This window comes from Peromyscus californicus, unplaced genomic scaffold, assembly GCF_007827085.1.
Source record: "Peromyscus californicus insignis strain IS unplaced genomic scaffold, ASM782708v3 Scaffold_23__1_contigs__length_62951481, whole genome shotgun sequence".
Taxonomy (NCBI): domain Eukaryota; kingdom Metazoa; phylum Chordata; class Mammalia; order Rodentia; family Cricetidae; genus Peromyscus; species Peromyscus californicus.
The window spans coordinates 42,020,070-42,044,144 of NW_026294534.1; positions in this window are offsets into that span (position 1 = coordinate 42,020,070).

Here is a 24,075-nt window from a genome sequence, read left to right on the forward strand (position 1 = left end):
GATTTGTATTACTAGGCCTACCCACTCTCCCAAGCTAACTAAAATGACAACATCTCTCCACATTTCTGTCCCATCATTGGATACTGACCAAAATCCTACAGAGGCTCTCTTTGATACTCAACATTTATATTATTTCTCTAGACACACTCCTGAAACATTCTGGATGAGTGTAGAGAAGAAATGATGCTATTTTTATTCCATTCTAGTAACCTGGTATTTAAATTAATATAGTATTAACATGTCTGGCATTAGTGGAAGATTCCTTAAATTATGTAAGAATGTGGTCATTAGTGTGCTGTGGAATGGTCTGTATGTCAAATGTGTTGCTGATTGGTCAATGAATAAATCACTGATTGGCAGTGGCCAGGCAGGAAGTATAGGCGGGACTAACAGAGAGGAAAATTGAGAGAACAGGAAGCTGGGAGGGGAGACACTGCCAGCCGCCATCAGGACAAGGAAGATGTAAAGTACCCGTAAGCCACAAGCCATGTGGCAAGGTATAGATTAATAGAAATGGATTAATTTAAGCTGTAAGAACAGTTAGCAAGAAGCCTGCCACGGCCATACAGTTTGAAACCAATATAAGTCTCTGTGTTTATTTGATCGGGTTTGAGCGGCTTGGGACTGGTGGGTGAGAGAGATTTGTCCTGACTGTGGGCCAGGCAGGAAAACTCTAGCAACATTAGTGTCCATGACTAATATTTGTGTATGTCTGTGTGTGTGTGTGTGTGTGTGTGTGTGTGCGCGCGCATGCACAATGTCAGTTATCAGTCTGAATACACATGTAGGTAATTCAACATCTGTAGTTTTTAAATGAAAAAGGTGCTTGCTCTTTACTGTGATTAAAAGTACCCCTCTGACTATCATTAGGAAATTCATAGGCCATCTGTAAACTGCATCTGGAGGGAGAAAGCTTACAACATTGTTTAGAAAATGAAGTGAAAAATTGTGTGAGTAAACCCAATACAGGTAAAAACAAAACAAAACAAAATGAAAACTCAACTGAACTCAGATAAATAGTGCTCATTTCATTTGTGACTTTGAACCCATATATTCACACACATGTGTGTGCATCCCCCCACACATAGACACACATGCACACACACACACACAGACACACACACACACACACACACACACACACACGTACATGCATAGATAGTATCCAACCCCTTTAAAAGGAAGGAATCTAGGACAGACCTTCCTGTTATAAGAAAATTTAGCAGTCATTTACTTCCTTCATCTCAGACAGCCCCTGCTGTGCTTTCTATTTTTGTAGGTAAACTCTTCCCCCAAAATTTACATGTTGTCTGTAAAGTAGTGTGCCATTTTGTCCCAAATTATTATCACATGATAAGGATAAGATACCATTTACACACAAATTATTAAAGAAAAATTGGTTCCAGATATGGTTAACTGGGCTAGATGCCACTATGAACACCAAAGAGCAATGATTTGAGGTAAGTAGGTTTTTATTCTTTATACAAAGATAAAAGTCTTTCCAAAGTGATTGTAATATATTTAATAGGATCCATGATTGGTTTGTGATGATCCCATTTGTCTCTATGGTCATTGACACCAGAGGTAATCGGTCCTAGTGTTAGACTTTTGTGATGTTTAAATTACTTATTATTTGACACACCATAGTATCACCTGGGAATGGAGTTTCAGTGAGAGATTGTTTGTATTGAGTTGGCCTGTGGTCATGTCTATGAGACAGAATTAGTTAACTTAATAAATTTGGGAGGGCTCAGACCACTGTGGGTGTCACTAATCCCTACACAGGAGTTCCTTGACTGTCTAAGTGTGAAATAACACTTTGGTAATAGTCTGTGTTACTAGGGGGGTTCCACAGGTCTCCTTTGCCTAATGACTCAATATATAATCCATTCCTGGCACTGGAAATTTCTTTGGTGTCATAAGGTATCTAGCAAGGGTATTGCTTCCCCAGTATAGGGTGATTCCATATAGATTCCTTTCAGATATATTTTAAGATGCTTCTATGGTAGTAGGTTTTACCCTTCCCTCCCTAATGACACAGAGAAAATAGATGTTTATGACCATACAGCTAAAATAAGTTTTAAAGATAATTGCATTAATAGTATTATTATTTGAAATATTCTTGACATCTGGAATTAGTAGTATGAATAAATTCTTATCCCACAATTCATGTATCTCGGAGTGTATTTTACATATAAACAGTTTTGAGGCTAAGGCATTGTTTGATTCTTCATTGCAAATCTCTTTGAGAAAGTGATATAAAATGTGAATAGACTGAATCCCTCCTTATAGAAGCAGTAGGAAGTAACAGTTGTGAGGTCACTATTTTCTTTCTTTCTCTTTTTTTTCTCCTTTTTCTAGTCATGTATCTATGATATCTTCTGTCTTCATTTTTCCTTCATAAATTATATTGATTCCAATTCCTGTGCTGTTTGTCTTTATTATTTCTGTCAATTCTAAAAGTTCTCTATCAACAAGACTAAGCCTGATTCATGAACAAACCTGAATTATTTTTAAGTTTTTTTCATTGATTAGTGATTGATTTTTGCCATTTAAACACCATATTAGATATATATTTTTACATATAAAAGACATGAATATAAACAGATTTATTTCAAAATAAACAATAGTATTAATATTTCTGTTCTCTCTCTTACATAATTTAACATTCCTATTACTGCATAGATAATGGGGTCACTCAATCTACAGTTAAGTATAGGTTGACGAAGCTTAAAAGTTTATAATTTTACCCAGGTTTTAAAATTATGCTATTCTATGTATTTGTAATACATCTTATGTGGCTGTTCACCTGAAAATGGCTTTTGACTTGGTTTCCTTATGGATCAGAGTCCTCTTCACAGTGAAATAAATGTTTTCCTTGATCAAAAACTAAGTGACATTGGGACATAATTTTCTATGAATGATTGATTCATCTAAATAGTATGCTTTATTGTCCAAATGTTGTGTGGTTGCTACATATATATGAATGCATATCTATCTGTCTGTCTGTCTATCTATCTATCTATCTAACCATCCATCCATACATCTATTCATCCATCTATCCATCTATTTATCCTCTATCTATAAATCTATCAATCTATCAATCTATCTATCTATCTATCTATCTATCTATCTATCTATCTATCATCTATCTATCCATTTATCATCTAACATCTATCCATCTATTTAGCAGAAATATTACAAAGTTTCCGCTTATCCTCATCCTACGTATTTAATCTGATTGGTATTTTCGTGTATTCCTTTGACAAATAAGAAGATACAATTGTGATAGTTATAATTGGTAAATGTTCCTAAAATTAATGGGAGAGAGTTTATTAAAAGCTCCCATTTACTTAACACAAAGTTTGAATTATAATAGAGCCTGGTTAAGTGTAATTATGATCTCTTAATGACTTCCAATTGATTTTTGTTATGGCCACCACAATTAAAGAGAACATAATTAATTTGTTTTGCTAAATAAGTAAAGTGAAGCATGACCATTATCAGAGCACTGATGTGAGTTGAGAGCTATATTTAGGAACAAAATCAACCAGTATATTTTAAAAATGTAGAAACCTTTAGAGCTCATTGGGGAATGGGCTTTCATTTACAAGTGGAAAATTTAGACCAAAGGGCCACAGGATTTACTCACAGGCATATTAATGAAATAATGAAGAATAGGATCCCAAAATTCTTATTCTTTCCATTCTTATCTTTTTTCCCTTACCATATACTAAGAAATGCTTTTTGATTCTAGAAATTACTCTATGTAATTAACAATTTGGTCTTTTCATAAGACAAAATGGTTGTAAATAAATGTGCAGGTCAAAACATTCTCCTGATTACTTTTAGCATCATGATGATCAATAACACTGTGTTTTATTATAAAAATGTTTCACACTAAATGAATAATTAATGTTAGGTACAATATATGCCAAGTAATTCAAATATTACTTAACTCTTTGTGTTAGTTTGAATAATAATGTCCCCCATAGCTTATATTTGCATGCTTGGTCCCCAGTTGGTGGAGATTTTGAGAAGAAATAAGAGGTATACTTTTGTTGGAGGTGTGTCACTGGGGGTAGACTTAAAGGTTTCAAAAGATTCAAGCCATCCCAGTCTCTTCCTCTTCCTTATGTTTATGCTTCAACATGTTAAATATTGGATACTGCTATAGGACCATATCTGCCTGCCTGATGCTGTGATTCTACTGTGATAGTCATGGACTCTAACCCTCTGAATCTGTAAAGCTCAAATAAACTTTTATTGCCTACACATTTCCTTGGTTATAATGTCTTACCACAGCAATAGAAAAGTGGCTGAATTAACATAAAATAGACAGACTTTGTATAAAATAGCTGAGGTGTGTGAACAGATCAGAAATGGTGCATTTAAAATATAGCAGTATTCCATTGGACTACTACATTATTCTCATGTTACTTATCAACATACTTGTCATAATGAATTAGTATACATATGCATTTTTTTTCTTATCCTTGGTTTTGGAAGTTCTGGTCCAGGGATAATGCCTTATCATTCTAGGTCCCTGGCAAAAGGGGCACCTCTTGTCAGGAATGTATAGCAGAAAAAATACCACACACCAAAAACAAAACGATGCCTGGACAGACTGGGGTCATCAAATTACTGCTTGTAATGATACCAGTGACCTAGAGACCTCCCAGTCTCCATCTTTTAAACTATCCATCATATAACAGAAGCAACACTCTGAGGACCACATATTTAAGTCATGGCTTTTGTCAGAACCTTTCTCAAAACTGTACAATGTTACTTATTCAACCTAAAATAAAATTACAGCTAAAGATTCTACTTTGGACAATTTTTTTTTTTTAGAATAATATTACAACAAGTAGTTGCCTTTGAGAGTTAACCACTTTATTTAACTAGAAAATGAAGATAGTTAATAATGTATTTTAGTAACTCTAGAAGGGACTGCCCTTTGTATGGGTACAAGTAGTAAGCAAAGTTTCTCTTTAGCTGTTAGAAGAGGATATTATTCAATGTGATGAGTGTACAATAGAAGAACACTGAAGTCAGAACAAATTTCTCTTCTCCATTTGAGCTAGGATGTTATCTTTGCCCACTCTTGATATTAGTGTTCCACTTTCTTGGGCTGCAGGTTTGAAGGAGACATTCACACTATTAGATTTTCTGCATGTCCATCATTCAAGAAAAACTATGTATTAATTCCCAGTCCCCATGATTATTCGATTCAATTCTTCACAACGAATCTCCTAACATGTATCTATATTTGTATCTATCCATCTATGGATCATCTATAAATCTACTATCTATCTGTATGACTATTATTAATCAATCTAGCTATCTGTTCTATTCTATTGAGTCTATTTCTTGGGAAAACACCGTCTACACTGTCACACAGGGTCAACTTTCTAGTGGTTCTGAACAAATGCTTCTGAGATTCATAACGTTAGGATCATCTGTGAGCTTAATAGAAATGCTAATTTTGGGGCTCTCACGCAGACCTATTGACAAACAATCACTCTTAACAAGTCCTCCAGATGATTCTAATGAACTATAAATTTTTATAACCAGTGTTTTACATGAATTTTAGAATTAAGGTAACTCTACTTAATTATGTCTGCAATAATTTCTCCTACAGACAAAATAATATTGCACCAGATCTTTTTGGCTTTCCAAAAACATGTTGATCTCTCCTTATTCTTTTTTATTTTAATTTTGTGCTCCACTATATAAAAAAATTGCAAATTAAAAAATCCTCATATTTGTTCTAAATAGAAAATTTTACTTTTAATTTCTTATTTTAAATATTAGACTATGTTAAAGTAGTTTCTTAATGTTAATACAAATGATATAGTCATTTTAGAGTAGATGAAATTTAATATGCATGTTTAAATAAAAATATACATTTATGTGCACGTATTAAATATAGTGCTTAGTGTCACTTGTTTTGCTTTTTATGAGTAATGGAATGCCATATATTTTAAGTAGTTGTGTGTATATATTTTGGCTTTCTTGTTTGCCTAAAGTGAAAGTCAATTATTCAATGAACAACATTTTTTAAATATGCAAACAATATTTTGTCATGAGACTATAGCCAATTATCATTTTCTTTCTTACAATATCTACCATTTTCTTTAACATATTTATTAACATTTTCAAAGAAAATGGTCCTTCATTTTACTTCTTTTACAACAGATACAAGTTATATTACACATATTTCAGTAAATTATTCATTCCTTTATGGGAAACAGTTTTTCTACTTGAGTGAAGAATGATAGAGGAACTTAAACATAAATTTACTTAATAAATTTACTTAATAAACACTTGATAAAATATATTTAAAATGTTATTGATATAATTAGGTAGTCATAAACACAGTTACCTGTCTTATGGTTGCCACAAAACAACCAACAAAGACATTTTATAGGTAGATTTTATTGGCTGAAATGAAAAGATTCAGGTCAATGATTTATGTTAGAAGCTTCACAGTGTTAATCAAACGCAAAGAGTTTGTGTTTTACAATTAAGAAATGAGGGTTGGATACCCTACGGGCTTCTGTTTTCTCAGCAGTCATGAGTTTGGAAAACAGCCAAGATGGCCAAGCAAACTTTTCCAGCATGGCTGAGACTGAGGAACAGTAAAGATAAACAATTGGTGTATGCTGAAATATTTCTAGAAAATATCAACTGTAGCTATTTTGCACTTTAAATTGAATCACAGAACAAGATTAAAATGTGAGTAAGATGACTTGGATTTAATGAGGGCAAGCCATCTTTGTACTCTGCAAGTTACTTTAGTTCCATCCACCTTGTTTCCTCTATTTATAAAACGTAAGGGACTGATTAACTGATATTTACTCTTTGCAACTTTCACCATCTACGTTTTTCCTTCCGTAGGTTGTAAATTTGTTTATGCACTATGTATGAAAAATAGTTTTTGATCATTTATTTAGTTGGAAGAATGGGCCTGTGTAAAATAATACTTTCTAGTTACAATAATTTTGCTTCTGCTTAGGATAACCTGGAATAGTCATTAGATTAACAATATTACAAAGAAAGGTTAATATGTTTGGATTTTATAAGGCGTCAGCCATCATTAAATGACCCCTGTAAGATTTTAGTTGGTGGGACTTGGAGGTCATAGTTTGCTTCCAAATATAAAAGCCATGTGTAACAAGATAATTTCATTGTGGATGATGTGTAGCCTTCCTAAATTTTGGTTTTTGGTAATCTGACAAGAAAGGAAAGATCTCACCTAGCTTTTGAAGTTAGTTGTAATATAGGATGTCACCACGAGAAGGATAAGAAATGAAGAGGAAAGTGAGTATGTTTAGTGGCTTTTGGTGTATATGGAGTATAGTAATTTTCTCTGAGATAAAACTGTCCATCTTGTAAAAACAACAACAAAAAACAAACAAACAAAAAACCATCTTCAGACACTAGTTATTAAAAGGGAGGAAAAACAACAGGATATTCTTAGGCAAGATGAAACATTCCATCCTTCAGGGAAGCTGAAGAAATAAAAAACTCAAACACTCAGGAACACCCTGAAACTAACCAAACTCAGCAGGCCCTTTCTCCCCAAGCATATATAAACAATAATGACTGCTGAGAGACACGCTCAAAGAAGATGATCTGCCTGAACAAACAAATACCAGTTGTGTTGTTGGGAAGAGTCAGATGACCCTGAGATACCTGGAAGAGGCTCAGATTACCTCAGCTACCATCAAAGAACACTGTCAAACATTGTTAGCTGTACGTCATGTCGCCAGTTTTAGTGACATGTCATCAATGGTGTTGTGACGTTTGGTGATGCTGCTGTGAGTTTTTTTTTTTTGTTCCTGTGAGTGAGCACTCATACATATTCTTGTTAGTAACTCCAATGAAATTCAAGGGCTCCTTACACTGAACGTCACCTCTGTTCTTTGTTCTTTCACTAGTTCCCTATCTACTAACTAGATGCTCCTTCATATCTTAAATTGATAAAAGTATCTTTACAATTTATAGGCATGTAAAAGGGAGAACTCATGAATGAACACCCCACATTGAATATCCAAACTTAACAAATCGGTTATGAGAATGTAACATCCAATGCTATGTGATATCATATAAAATACAGAAAAGTAATTAAAAATGTGTAGTAAAGAGTTAAACTTTTCTCATACTTGACATCTTTTAACTTACTTGCAAGTAAATACAGAAAACAGAAAAGAGAGTCTCAATAAAAAGTGTTCACCTTATTCAATCAAATCTTATTATTTCTATTGATTTAGTAACTCGAAAACCTCATTTTCTGCTCTGGGAAGTGATAATGTTTCTGGCCATCAGCTCTTTTCTTTCAGGACTCTAATTTGAAATATTTCAGACACCTCTGAAATTTGCAAAATAATGCACATGCTTATCTTCCAGAAGGAACCTCCTAAATGCAGATATGCTGTGCTTTGCAAGCACAAACTCCAATGTTAACAACCAGGATAACTTCTTTCTAAGAAACCTACAGTCTACCCAGGCTGTGACATACAACTCTTATTTTGCTGGAGGCTCTAGGAGATGCAGCTGCTGGCTGACAACGCGATCAAGTGGGTTCAGGTGGGGAATGGAAGGTTAACAACAGCCTCTGTAATAGAAATGTAGACAAAAGATAACGCAAGTTTCTAGCTTTCAAGGGATTCACTGACGGGGGCTGAGTATGAGCTTTCAGCTTTAAATCTAATAAAGTCCTCAGGCAGAGCGATGGTGGGGTTGTTACCTCTGAGAAATGGCAATGTGGTTTTCAGTATTTGGAATCAGAAGCTGGGCACACGGAAAGATTTCGAGAGAATCTAAGCTGAAATCAAAACTTATAGTAAGTTCATGGCTCCAGTTTTTCATGCATACATTAACATTTCCAGTATGAAGAACTTAAATGAAAATAGTTTGACGACACTGGCTCCCAGTTATTTCCAAATCATAAGCTGATCCAGACACTGACATGTAATTTTGCAACTGTACTTCGTCAAAGCAGACATCTTTTTTCCTAACTCAATTTTCTCCTAAGCTAACAGTGCCATCACAGGAAGAGACTCTAATGTAAGTACTACTAATCACTTTAGGTTTAATTTGAATATAGAGCAGAATATTAACTTGAGAAGAAGAGTCCTGGACTGAGCAGAGGTTTGAAATGTGGTGATCTTCAAACACTCTACTTTCTACTCACTATCTCATGTTGCCTTTCAATACTACCTTTCTGCCATTTATACTAACTTCAGAATAACAGTGTTCATTGAATAATGGCTACAGTCATTTTATCTAGGAGGTGCTAAGCACATGTGATGTATTTCTGGACAAGGACTTCATCTGCACACTGTACATTCTAGTATTTGAAATCTTTACTTTTCATGATGACATTGCCTTGCATGACCATTCCTTCTCATCCCATTATTTTTTTAAGGAATTGCAAACTCAGATAATTGAGAAAGATACCATAGTTTTAGCTAAACTGAAGTTTTAGGGGAATATATATATATATATAAAACCAAACACAAGCACCATTAACTCTAAAAGCAGATTAAAAACAACATCACTTCTGCCATTTATGGTAATGCAACCTAGATACTTCACTATTTCTGTGGCTTATAATTTTCATTGATTATGTTGATGGTTTAGTGTGCCTTTAACAGATGCTACATTTACATTTAAGAATCTATATATATATATATATATATGTTTAGGAAAATACATATTTAGAAATATATATTTACATTTTGGAGTATGTATTCCTAATATATATTTCTAATAATATATTCCATATATATTCCTAAATGCATTCCAAGATGGAGTAACGCAACTATTGTCTCTAAAGTAATCGAGGATGAAAACTGCATTTTCCATTAGTGAATATGACAAAATCAATAGTGGATAAAAGGCACAGTGACAAGCTTAAGGAAATTGAAGTTGGTCTGGGAGGGTGACTCAGCATATCAAATGTGATCTAATTCGAGCCTCAGAACACATATGAGAAGTTGGGTACAGTGATGTATATGTGGGATCCCAGTGCTGGAAGCAGCAGACAGGGTGGTATCTGTGTCTTGTTGGTTAGTCAACCCATCTAAATCAGGATGCTTAGGGTTCAGTGTCAGACCCTGACTGGACAAACAAGTTGGAAAGCAATTAAGAGAAACACTGAACGTCTACAGATACTTCTTCTAGAGGAACTTGCACACCCATGAATATTCAGACACATTCACACAGACACACACACATACACACACATACATGAGGGCAGGGGATAGACTACTGAGCAAGAAATCTTCAAGCATGCTTCAAGTGTTTTTTTTTTAAATTATAGCATTATTACATCATCTACTCCTTCCCTTTCTTCCCTCTAAACCCTCCCATATATCACTCTTTGTTTTAAACTCATAGCCTCTTTTCTTAAAATTGATTCTCACTATATACATAGATGCATACTTATATATAATATATTCACAAATATAACTTGTTCAGCCTGTATAATATTAATTGCATGTATGTTTTCATGGCTGAGCATTTGGTATTGGATAACCAATTAGTGTATCCTCCCAGAAAATACTGTTTCTACCACTCTCAGCATGCTTTAGTTGCCTACAGTTCTTTGTGTAAGTTTGAGGGCTCAAAGAACATTGGAGAACACAGAGGAAACTGCTAATTGTAGAAGCCAGAGAATCAGAGTTTGCTGTGAGATTATGTCTCCTAATAATTTCCATAGCTACACCCAGAAGTCTCATTGACGTGGCCACCTAAATATGAGCTGAACAAGAATGACAACAGTAATACACTACTGTGCCACGAACACACACTTGTCTGTGTAACACCCAGTACCCTCTTCACCTACTTCTGCTATTTCTAAAAAAAGTCTATAAATGCCAAAATTATGTATTATCCTCATTTCGACAACAAATTTGGTGATTTGCTGAAATTAGGTATATTTATTTTCTAAGAAAAGAAATTAATTTTATGTAGAAATTATTAAAAATGATTCAAATGCAACAGAACATTTTAAAGGACTCTCATGCCTACATTGTTGCATTCCTCTTAATTATTCACACAAGATGTGTCATAGAAGAGTCCACAAAGATGACAGGGCATAATTCTGGAAGTTTAGGTTCAGATGAGTCATGTGATTGAACCACTTACATCTTTAGACCATAGACTAAAGGAAGTAGGCCTTCACTCTTCCTTCACGTGAGTGATTCTATCAGACCATCCACTTTATAATTCTGAGTTAAAAAAAAAAATTCTGGTTCAGTGTTCTGTTTTCACATCTGGCAGGAAGTTTGCACAAGTATTCCCTAGAGATAGCATATGATCTTTGAAGACCTAGAAATTATTGAAGTTAATTGAATTTATATGGCATCTGGGTTGTCAGAAATGCTGGGATGGCACTAATTAGGCTTATTACCAATGCCAAATGTGAAAGCAGCATAAAAACATGAAAACGTGATTCACTGAAAATGTGAAGTTGGGGGTGTCGTCCATGCTAGTTCTTGCTACCTTCATTCCATTGCTTTTTCCGACCCCTCATAATTTGATGTGGCTGTTTTGTTATTGTTACTAATCGTTTACTTAATCCTGAATCACATTCTAAACAGGTGATGCCATCTTCTAATGGAAGACCAGAAATATATGCCCCCGGTAAATACAATATGGCAATGGGTGCTGTCAAAATTAATGTATAGCTTGATAAAGATGATGATGATAGAAAGTGTTCCATAGAGAAAAATAAAGACGCTAACCTCAGAACCTCAGGGCTGCTCCTGTATGGAAGGGCTATCCTACAAATAAGAGTTTAGTGTGAACGAGATAAGCAACCGGTTCTTTGAAGTTTATCCTTCTTTTCTCGTGAGGATTTATACCATTTTATATGAAGTAACCCAATCTAAATAGTTGTTCTTTAGCAAGTTGGGAAGATTGCGATGAAATAGGAAAATGGTATGATTATAGGTAAATGCAAATATTTTTAACATTGTTAATGAATTATAACAAATGTACAATATATTGTCGAAACTATAGAAACCACAGAGTGGAGGTTTGGTACAGCTGGACCTTTCTGAGAGCTTTTCCTATTAGTACTGCTGTTCCTGCTCCTGCTGCTGCTGCTGACAATGAACATTTATCTAGTTTCAGCAGTAATTGTAAAAATATCAAAAACAAAGACATTTTATTTTTTTTTTAATAAAATCCCTTGTGTGCCTCTGTCAATGATAATTTTGACACAAGATAGATAAATATTTTAAAATACAGTTCCACACCAATACCTAACAAAAGTTTAGAAGACAGATAAATTAAATATTAAATAATTAAATAAATTTTACTTTATGTCTAGTTTCTTGAGTTCTTTATATATCTTGGAGATCAGCTGGAATAGGGATGGAGTAGGAGATAAAAAATGAGATATCTTGATAGAGAAAGACATCAGGGGGATCGGGAGATACTGGGTGCTAAGGAAGTTCTTAGGAATCCCCAAGATGACTCCAGCTTAGACTAATAGCAATAGTGGAGAGGGTGCCTGATCTGTCCTATCCCAGTGATCAGATTGGTGAGTACCCTAACTGTCATCATAGAGCCTTCATCCAGTAACTGAGGAAGCAGATTCAGAGATCCACAGCACAGCACCAGGGCTAGCTCCAGAAGTTCAGTCGAAGACAGGGAAAAGGGATTCTATAAGCAAGGGCATCAAGATCATGATGGGGAAATCTACAGAGACAACCGAACCAAGCTAGTGAAAATTCATGAACTTTAAACCAACAGCTATGGGGCCTGCTTGGGACTGGACTAAGCCCTCTGCACAAGTGAGAGAGTTGTGTAGCTTGGCCTATTCAAGGGGCCCCCTGGCAGTGGAATCAGGATCTATCCCTGGTGCATAAGTGGGCTTTTTGGAGCTCACTACCTATGGTGGGACACCTTGCACAGCGTTGATGCAGGGGGAGGGACTTGGACCTGCCTCAGTTGAAAGTACCAGGCTTTGCTGACTCCCCATGGGAGGCCTTACCTTTTCAGAGGGGATGGGAGGTGGGTTGGGGGAGGGGAAGGCGTTTGGGGAGCAGGAGGAAGGATAAGAGAGTCATCTGTGGTTGGTATATAAAATGAATAAAAAAATTTTTCTTAATAAAGAAAAAAGTAATAAAAAATTCATTTTATGACAAATTTTTAGTAGGTTAAGCTGTACTGTAAATAACAAAAAACTTTTCATATTTATAAAATTCATTAATATTTAGAAAAGGATTGGATATATCTGTCATTTTAAATATTAGCAAGTGTACTGTCTGGTTTTGTGTGTCAAGTGACACAAAGTACAGTCATTAGAGTGGAAGGGGCCTCAGTTGAGGAAATGCCTCCATGAGATCCAGCTGTAAGGCATTTTCTCAATGAGTGACCAATGTGGAGAGGACCCAGGCCCTGGTGGATGGTTCCACTCCTGAGCTGCTGGTCCTCAGTTCTGTAAGAAAGCAGGTTGAGTACCATGAGAAGCAAGTCAGTAAGGAGACATCCTCCAAGGCCAATGTATCAGCTCCTGCCTCCAGGTTCCAGCCCATCTTGAGTTCCTCTCCTGACTTCCTCCAATGATGGACTATAATTTGGAAGTTTTTCTCCCCAACTTTCTTTTTGGCCATGGTGTTTTGTCACAGCAAATAGAAACTCTAAGACAGAAAGTTTTGTCTCAGTGTCAAAAAACAGCATGACAGCCCTAAATGGCTTTACTACAGCTACTTATGAAGTTAGCACAAGAGATGAACATCAAACATTAATTCACTAAAGTTCTGAAACTAATTTATTTTATTTATTTAATAAAGAACAAAGGTAATTTTAAATAGTGGTACAGAGCAAGCCAGCACACTGAAGTCCAAAAAGGGAAACTAGGCATTCAGGGGATGTCAAACTAGAATTATTCCATATGGTTATGAAGAAGCTCAACCGGGGAGTCCTTGAAATGCAGACATCCTGTCTCCCTCCCTCCAGTGGACAAAGGCAAGTGTGATTGCATCTCCGTAGCCCTGAAGCACTAGAACTCATGTGGAGAACTGAGCCACACAACCTGTCCTCTTCTTCAGAGGAAAATGCTGGTAACCACACCAGTCATTACCATAGCTGTTACCACTTTTCAATCTGTCCAAAGTAATGTATGTGGTCATTTTTCTTTTTCAGGAATTTTTAGAATCACCATTGTCATCCTCACTATTTATATTTTTCTTTTTCTGTGCTAATACTGTTCCTTTCTCAAGGACTTCAAACCCACTATAGAATTTTCATCCTGTGACATGCAGCAAACCACACACTGAGCACAGAGTATCCATTGATATTTGAATTTGACTCCTTTTCTTGCCTCGTTTCCTCTTCTTCTTCTTTCCTATTCTGTCCTAGGTTCTTGTTGTACATTTTGAAAATTCTCCTTACACCAGAGTCCCCTGACTGAAAGCTGCTTGCATTTGGGTTAAATATATGTTAGAAGTCCTGCCTGTGGTAGCTACAACTGGACTCTGTTAAGACACCAACTATCAAATCTATGGGGCTCAGTTATTTGAGAAGGTGGTAAAATTAAAATACATGTATCTTAAATTGATTTTAAAAGGCTTAGACAAACTCATGAATCAATAAGGTTCTCTGTTATGCCCAGATTGCTGGGACTCTTGGTTTTAGTGGTGGTCTTACCCTGCGAGGAAAAGTCAAGGAATATGACAAACCCACTAACAAGAGTATTATTAAGACAAGGAGAAAGGCCTGCTGAAAGGGGGAGGGAACATGGGATTCGTCTTTTAAGGACCACACGCACCAGTGGCTACTCCATGCATGCACTTAGATCACGTGGTCACAGGGCACGTGATTTACATAATCACACAGAGCATGGGTTATGTAGAACAGAGCATGTGCGATCATGGGGGCGTGGCTGGAATTCCTATCAGGGACCCCCAAAAGACCACCACAGAGATCGAATCCTGAATGTAAAAGCAAAGAGCCTTTATTATTTCCAGCTCAGAGCTTGGGCCCTCTCTCTACCACAGCAGTGAGAGCAGAGAGCCCAGAGCCTAAGCAGGGTGGGGTTTTTATCATAGCAGAGGTTGGGGTGAGGGATTTCCAGAGTTCAGGACCTGATTGGCTGACATTTGTGTAAGGGTATAGGGGATGTTTGGAATGTCAGGTATTTCCTCTTAGATGCAGACCCCCACTGGGTGGGGTCAGCTTATGGCTCTTCCTGGGTCCAGGTGTCGCCTGCCAGAAGCTGTGTCTGGGCCTCAGGTATTTCCCCTTAGTTGCAGGCCCCACTGGGTGGAGTTTGTCAGAAGATGTGTCTGGGACTCTAAGCCTATCATGGCAGTTGTGTGATCAAGCTGCTTTAGTGCCCTTCTACATTCTCAATACATAAGATCATTATTGTTATTTTTCCCTGTTTTGTTCTTTGATAAGAGCAGTATCTTTGTATACTCGGTCTAAAAGATATTTTATATAGGACTTGGTCTTGCATTTTTTTTTGCTGTTACACAGGCTATCATATGTCATCCAGAAAGTTCATATGATCAGCACCCATGTAAACAATTCCAAAACATCAAATATGTATTTTAAACGTTTTGTATTTAATACTGACATTTGACTCTCTTACATAAATGATTGAATTTATGCACACACACACACACACACACACACACACACACACACACACACACACACATACACACACACAGCTCTTTAATATGATAGGCAATGGTTTAAATTAGGACAAATTGAATCTACTTGATTAGTGAATATATTGGACATTGAATTGCAATATATATTAACCTAATTTAATATTAACTAATTTTAAAATTAATTTAAGAAGTACAATGTGATATTTTGATATGTATATATTATAGAACGATCAAATCAGACTAGTGGACATGTTTTTCTCAAACACTTATTGTATCTTTGTTGTGGTTAGAACATTAAAATCCCAAAGTTTTAGCTGCTTTGAAATAATATTAACTATAGTCACTACATTGTACTACAGAGCAGCAGAACCTTTTCTAACAACACGTTTTCTTGCTAACTGTAGTAGCCTTCAATAAGAATTTTGACTTGTACATTTTGATTCACAGATACAAGGGCTTAATGGCAAACCACTTGAGTAAGAATTGCTTCTTCTGAATTGCTTTGAAATCTATCTACATATGTATTGCACTTAGACTCCAAAGCAGCCCCGTGCTGGCTTGCTTCCCTCAGTGACAAGGTGGTGCCTAACAGGAAGCAGAGTGGCAGCTCCTGATGACTGCACTGTGGATAAAGGCACTTCTGTTCTCACTGGGAACATGGAAACACACTGTGATTTGCACAGTACTATTTATTTCCTAGGTACCCAGAAGAAAATCATTTCCCTTCTGACGTAGCTTACAAAGTGTGTATGTGCATTATGCTTTCTCTTATTGATATTTAAAACAATACCGAAAGTTAAAGGAAATCCTTAATACTTACATTTAGAGATCCTGTTTACTTACGTAAAAGGACATGTTATATGAAAAGTTTGCACTTGTAGATGATTTTAAGTAGAAAAATAATGTAGGAGAGGCTTCCAATACTTAAAATGCAAAAAGAATACAACTTTTTTATGTGAAATCAAACGAATAAAATTGCATTTTTATTGTTGTAAGGAACTTGAACTGAGATCTGAGACCACAGGGTTATTAGATAAAGTATGAAGAACAAATGAAATGCAGTTGCATATTTTTAATGTTTATCTTTAAAGTTGCGTTTGAGTTTTAAGAGTACTAGAATGAGGGACTGGGGAGGTACCTGAAGGGTTGAAAGTACTTGAAGTCCATCCATAGGGAGCTTAGTTTAAATCCCACCACTCCTGTAAAAAGCCAAGCCTGGATGTCATGTTCCTATGGAGGGCAGAGACAGGAAGGCTAACAGAACTTACTGTTCACCAACTTGCTTCAGGTTCACTGAGCGACTCTGCTCTAGGGACTGTGTGAACTTCTGAGGGAATGTGTCTGGTTTGACATAGACATGGTACTTCAGCCTCATGGTAGTGAAAATGTCTTCCCCAGTTGTGACTGAAAGGGATGGCAATGCCATCACGGGGTCCAAGTGGGAATGTTGACAGTGTGTCCAGAAAAAGGTTCACTTTAACTTTCTCCTTGGAGTATTTCATCCTGAAGTCTGCTTCCCTATGGAGACTGCTACCAAGAGTAGCCGACCTTGCCTCTCCTCCCATTCAGCTGTAAGTAAAAACCCCACCTCCCAGGTCAATTGTATACGATAAAGACACTGATCTTCCAGGGTACTGAGACTGAAACCCACATCACTCACCCCAGCTTTTCTGTGAGCATGTTTGTCTTTTCTCCATCCCCTTACTACCCCAGTGAGGTAAATCCCTGGAGCTGTGCAGAGCATAGTAGTTATCTCAACATCTCAACTTAATAGAATTAAGTGTGTCAGAGCAGGACACTTTTATTCTCTGGTCCCCATATGTGCATATATTTGCGGATGCTCATTCAAGCACATGTGTGCATATACCACACACACACACACACACATAACTAAGACACAATCACACATATACAAGAAACACACACACACATTCAACTAACAGAATAAAAGCTAGATCTCTATATTATAATATTTAGGCTCATGAATTATGTTAATTTTATTTAAAGAATGTTCCAGGATGTTAATAACTAAACTTTTTACCTGGAGCTGAAGAAAGGGAGTAAGGACTCTTCAGCTCTAATTTCTGGGTTGCATTATCCCCGTCAGAAATTCTCCACTCGTCATTTTGCATCTTGCTTTCAGCTGCCTGTCGCTACTGCCTGTTGCTCGGTTTGGGGTCCATTCTGGGAGCGGACATAAAACCTGGTCTAAGGAAGCACGGCTGGTAGACCCTGGCTGCATGGTTTGTTATGCTTTAGTCCTGACTTTCAGCAGGAGCCAAACAGGTGCTCTTTAATGTACTTCGAGCACAACAGGCTGAAAGCACCAGGCTTGTTAAATGAATGTTTTTCAGAGACTTAATCCGAGCCCCATTAAAGGTAGGAAGAGACTTCTAACTGTGGCTTGCAATCTTGTTTCCCGGAGGCGTGCGCAGATATAATGAACTGGCTTGCATGCTTTCCAGGAGTGCTTGTTAGGTGCCAAACTGTTAGGCTTCGCTTTTTCATGTACATACATTCTCATTCTATTGTCAGAACAACACAGTGAGGCATGATTGTTAGGCAGCTATTGAAACTCAGAAGCTAAGCAACTTCCATACAGTCTTGCTCGAGATAAAGAGTACCCTAGAAAGAGGCGGGGCTTTAATTCACATAGGCAACATTTAGTCTGTTCGCTCTTTGACAGATTATAAAGAGGGTCCTATCAGACATCAAGAACCTGAGTAGAGCTGAATGCTAGAATTCTGGTTTTGGTGAAAGATTTCCCATTGGGGAAAAAAAAAAGAAAAAAGAAGGAAGGAAGGAAGGAAGGAAGGAAGGAGGGAGGGAGGGAGGGAGGGAGGGAGGGAGGGAGGAAGGAAGGAAGGAAGGAAGGAAGGAAGGAAGGAAGGAAGGAAGGAAGGAAGGAAGATGAAAAAAAAGCAGTAGATTCAAAATATTGTTCTCAGAACACTGTTCCCAGTTTAGGATTCCTGAGCTAAGTTATTTATATGATAATTTTATTTTTCTTCCTCTAAATATAGTGATAATGATATTTTAAAACACAGCTTTTGAATCTGGTGAATATTAACATAATAAGAGTGGTCATAAGTTATTTGATGTGACTATGAAAAATTTATGACTAGTAGAAAGATCCAGAAAATCTCTCTCTTTTTTTCTAACTCTGGGCCCTCTTCCTACTGGTTCACACCTTCCAAGAGCACAGACACTAACAGCAGCCTTTCAGTGAGTGTTACTACAGCCCCAGCATGGCAGGAGGAAGGATATACAGCTCTTTCCCAGGTTATTATTATCATAAACCAAGCCCAGACCTGGTTTCCTGTATAACACATAGCACACATGAGACCAAACGGCACCTATGTAATTTCTTTGAGAAAAAGTCAGACTTTGAAAAGTACATGTGAGTCTGAATGTCTATGCTCCCATGTAGATATCAAATGATCTTTGTTAATATTTTGTTGATTAAATAATAATCCAGTCAGCATTATCATGCTTTTTATCTTCTCCAATAAAATTTACTTGAGACAACCTTGGAATCAGGAAAGCATGCAGGGATTCCAAGTGATAAAGGCTTTATATCCCGGAAGAAAAGGAAGACTGAAAACTTAAATGAGTAGCAAAGAGCAAGATTATCAGAGAATAAGAACCAAAACAAACATGTCTGCAAGCCTTATGCATGCCTCCTAGTCCTGTGACTGAAGTAGCACAATATCTTAGCTTTGATTTCCTGCGTGTGAACATTATATAGGTGAAGGCTGGGTAGGGAAGTAAGTGGACTAGCAGCACTTAATAGTGTCTCTTAACTTATAGTTACTCTGTTAAATATTGTTTAGCTCACTTTTGCTGCTCTTTCATAATCATTAACAAAGGAGAATTTATACATTTATAAATTTATAATTTAAAATACATCTATAAATAGTGCCTTGAAAGCAAATTTGTTACATTTTTATGTTATCTTTCCCAATTTTTATTTCAAAACCTGTAAAATTCTATGTATGACTGATATTTTAATAATTAACCTTTTAAATAATTTGTTAAGGGATGCATTTTCAAGTTTGCTTTTTTTTGTGAAAATACACTTTTCCAGGTAGAATAGGGTCTTTCTTTAAACTGTAAAATGTAATTTTCATACAAGAAAAGGGAAATGTAGGCATAGAGATTGATCAATATGGCGACAGCTGTGTTGGCAAGCCAGGAAATACCAACAAGTGTTGGCCATTAACTTGACTTAGTGGAAAGAAGTGAACAGATTCTTCTTCAGGCCTTCCAGGGACATGACCCCGTCAAAGCTTTGTTTTTGAATTAGGAGAGAGTTCATTTCTGCTTTAAATCCTGCATCACAGTATGTGGATCTTTATATAATGGACTTAGAAAACACACACACACACACTACACACACACACACACACACACACACACACACACACACACACACACATATATATATATATATATATATATATATATATATATATATATATATATGTAATTTTCCTTCCATTCTTTTACTTGTGAGTATTTTGTTGTTGGGAAATGCAGGAATAGGAGAGTACTAGTTTAACCTGCATTGGAATGGTGAAATCTAATTGACAGTGAAGTTTTCATATTAGAATTTATCTGTGAAGTATGGAATATAAAATTTGAATTGATTTGGATTTTAGTTAAATTAAGTTTTTAGTGTGTTTAAATGTTGTTTAATTTAGAAAGTTGTACCCAAATTTTTGATCAAATGAGTGTGAAAAACCAGTTATATGTCCAAACTTTGTTAGTGAAAATGGAAAAATCATAGTATATTGAGGTAAAGGAAGACATATAAACTATTTAGCTCATGTGAACCTTTTAGCCTAAAAAGGCAGAAGGGTATGTTGTTGAGTATTTTAAGAGGGTTTTTTTAAAACCTAGAAGGAAAAATGGGAGACTGAATATAATAGGAGCTAGCTGAAGGTCATTTTAACTGTACTAATTTAGAAATACAGGAGAAAAAAGGATTTTCTATCTCTTAATGAGACAAAATATATGCATAGCGATATGGTTAGATATGGCCAGAGATTCTGTTTGGACACCTTCTTAATTAGTTCAATAAAAATGAAGTTTCAAGAATGAGATTAATTCAACAAATCAATTGATAACAACTGATTAATTGATGTCAGTTATCATTTATAAAGCAGTTTGAACATGGAACATGTTATGAGTATTAAGTAGTATTATTAAGATTATAATGATGAGGATGCAGATGAAAAATCTATCATGGGTACCATTTTAAAAGGGGGTTTGTAATAAGGACATAGTGAATGATGACATGGCATTCAAGAAACAATATCAAGCTATTTTAATTTTCTTTCTTGCTTTTTACAGACACATATAGACACATGCACATTCACATACACAAACATTCATTTAAGGTGGTGTCTTTTTAACCCTGTTTTTGCTTCAAAGTCATTCTCTGTTTAGCATAAAATATGCCATTTTGTATAAATTTTGAAAATATGAAAAATTTAATAAGTTGTTTTTTTTTAAGTGTCTAAGAGGAAGAACATCTCTGGGATGTCTGTGATGGAATTTCCAGAGAGGTTCAGATCCCCTGGCTCCTGACTAATGAATGGACTAACCTCTTGATGGGTTCAAGGTAAGACAGTAGTACTGGGAGATGGAGACAGGTGGGACAAGGGGTGTAGTTGGAAGAAAGAGGTTAAATGAGGACATGCATTTGGGCCTATCCATCCCCTGGACCTTGGCTGCCTTTATCCTCCTTACTGCTTTTCCTCACCGCTTCGCTCCTGGCTTTCAGAATATGCCGCATTTACTCACTGCCATAAGGACTGATGCTTCCTTAACTATGAGCAAAATTAACGTTTCCTTATTTAAACTGTTTTCTTAGGTATTTGCTCTGGTCAATGGGAAAAAAAAACTAATATAGCCATCAATTTGTTTTTTTTGAATTTGTATAGTCACCTCTTTTTCATTATGTCATGTATGTAGAATCACATAATGTGTAGTCAAATAGTAAATAGCAGTAGTCCTTATAAAAATCGAATACATGCTGAATATGACCTGGATTTAGGTTAATTGTGAAAGTAGAGTAATGAACCTTTATTGACTTGGATAAAACATTTAAGAGGCAAAAAAGAAAAACTGAAAATCTCAGTTTAAAAAACCATCCTGGCAGTGGTTGTGCACACCTTTCATCCCAGCACTCAGGAAGCAGAGGCAGGCAGATCTCTGAGTTCAAGGCCAGCCTGGTCTACAGATAAAGTTCCTGTGTAACCAGGGCGATCAGAGAAAACTTGTCTTGAAAAAACAAAAATGAAACAAACAAACAAAACCTAATATATGTGATATCATGACTGGTGATTCCATCATGATAACAAGATCTTCATTAAAATAATCTGAACTCTTTCTTAAGAAATAAGATTTTCATTGAATATAACAGTAAGTATATAAGGATAATTGTAGGCAATAATCTGGGAGCCACCAGAGAATGCTTGTTTAAATTGTAGTCATATTTATAGGAAGAACCAGCTTACAGTTTTAGAGTGCTTACCGTGCAGAACCACTGTAAACAAGTTGAGTTCCTTGAATTCTTGAATAAAGTTCAATTTCTGCTTCAATACATAAGAAACTAGAGGTCTTCATTCTGTCTTAACAACACGTGAAAAAAGTCACAATGGAAAGTTTTGATACCACAAAACATACAGAAATTTAAATAATAAAATGCTTAGTTACATTCACAAAAATAAGAGAGGGAAAAATGAAATAAAAGAAATCAAGTAGAAAATAGTAAAAAAAGAAAAAAAAAGTATTTCTATTTAATCCAGTTACAGCAATAATCGAATTTGCTATCAATTATCAATTCAAGGATAAATAGATTGCCAGAGAGTATCCAAAGTGTGACATAAATAATTCCACTCTAACTCATATGCAAAACATTTATTCCATTAAGACAGACATACAGTAAATGTACGTATATCCTTCGCTAAGGCTTACCAAACAAAATGAGGAAGGGCTGCAGTGGTTAATAGAAACAGAGGCTGGAGAGTGATGTCAGGTCTTGTGATCCAGCAGCTCATGGCCCTTTGATATATTTCTGCTAAAATTTGGGGAAAAGTCATTTGCTGTAATTATTTTATTTCCTTCCTCTCATCATCTCTCCCACCTTTTTTTTTTTTTTGTAATTCTATCCTAATGTGTTTTTTCCTTTTAATGTAGAAATAAATAATGCAAAAACAAACAAACAAATACATACATACATACATACATACATACATACATACCCTATGGGTCATTCAATAGTTATTACTAATTATCAATGATAAATGTATTCCTAAGAATGTATTTCTAAGGAAACTGATCATCGGCAAACAAGAAACTTTCCAAAAACAGGAAGCCTGGAATATGTTCTAATCTTTACTCAATGACTGAAAAATTGAAGACAGAAAATAACCTTTTTATTTTTTGTTTCCAGTATATCCCAACCACAGTTTTCCCTCTCCCCCCTGTCCCCAACCCCACCCACCACCCCCTAGATTCACCCCTCCTCCTCCATTTCTCTTCAGAAAAGAAAGGTCCTCACAAGGATATTTACTGACCGTGATATAACAAGATACAATAAGACTAAGCACAAACCCTCATATTAAGGAAGGGTGAGGCAACTCAGTAGGAAGAAAAGGGGTCCCAAGATCATCGAAAAGAGTCAGAGACACCCTTGCTCCCACTGTTAGGAGTCCCACAAAACACCAAGCAAACAAATATAGCATGTATGCAGAGGATCCAGCATAGATCCTTGCAGAGACTGTGATTATTGCCTCAGTCTCTGTGAGGCCCATTGAGCCCTGTTTATTTGATGTTTGTGGGTTATGTCCTCCTGAGTTCTTGACCCCTCAGACTCTACAGTTCTTCCTCTCTCTCTTCTGTAGAGTTTGCTCTAAGAGCAGGGACCCTATGGAGATCTGCAATTTGGGCTTTCTCTCTACTTAATGTTTGGTTGTGGGTATCTGCCACGGCTCCATCAGCTGCCAGGGGAAACCTCTCTGATGATGATTGGGCTAGGCAACAGTTTATGATTACATAAGAAAATCATTAGGAAACATTTTATTTGTTTTTGCTTGTTTGTTTTCTATCATCGGTCTCTGGGCTATCCAGTCTATCTCTGGTTTCTGAACATAAAGGCTTTTGGCATGGGCTGCCTCTAGTGCTCACGCCTCAAGTTAGACCAGTCATTGGTTGGCCACTGCCACAAGTTCTGCACCTCCATTGTCCCAGCACATCTTGAAGGTAGATAGACCATAGGTTGAAGGTTCTGTGGCTGGATTAGTGTCTCAGTTCCACTAATGGAAGCCTTGCCTGGTTACAGAGGATGGGCAGTTCAGTCTCCAAGTTCTCCATTACTAGGAGTCCTCTCTAAGGTCACCTTCATAGAATCTTGAGAGTTTCGACT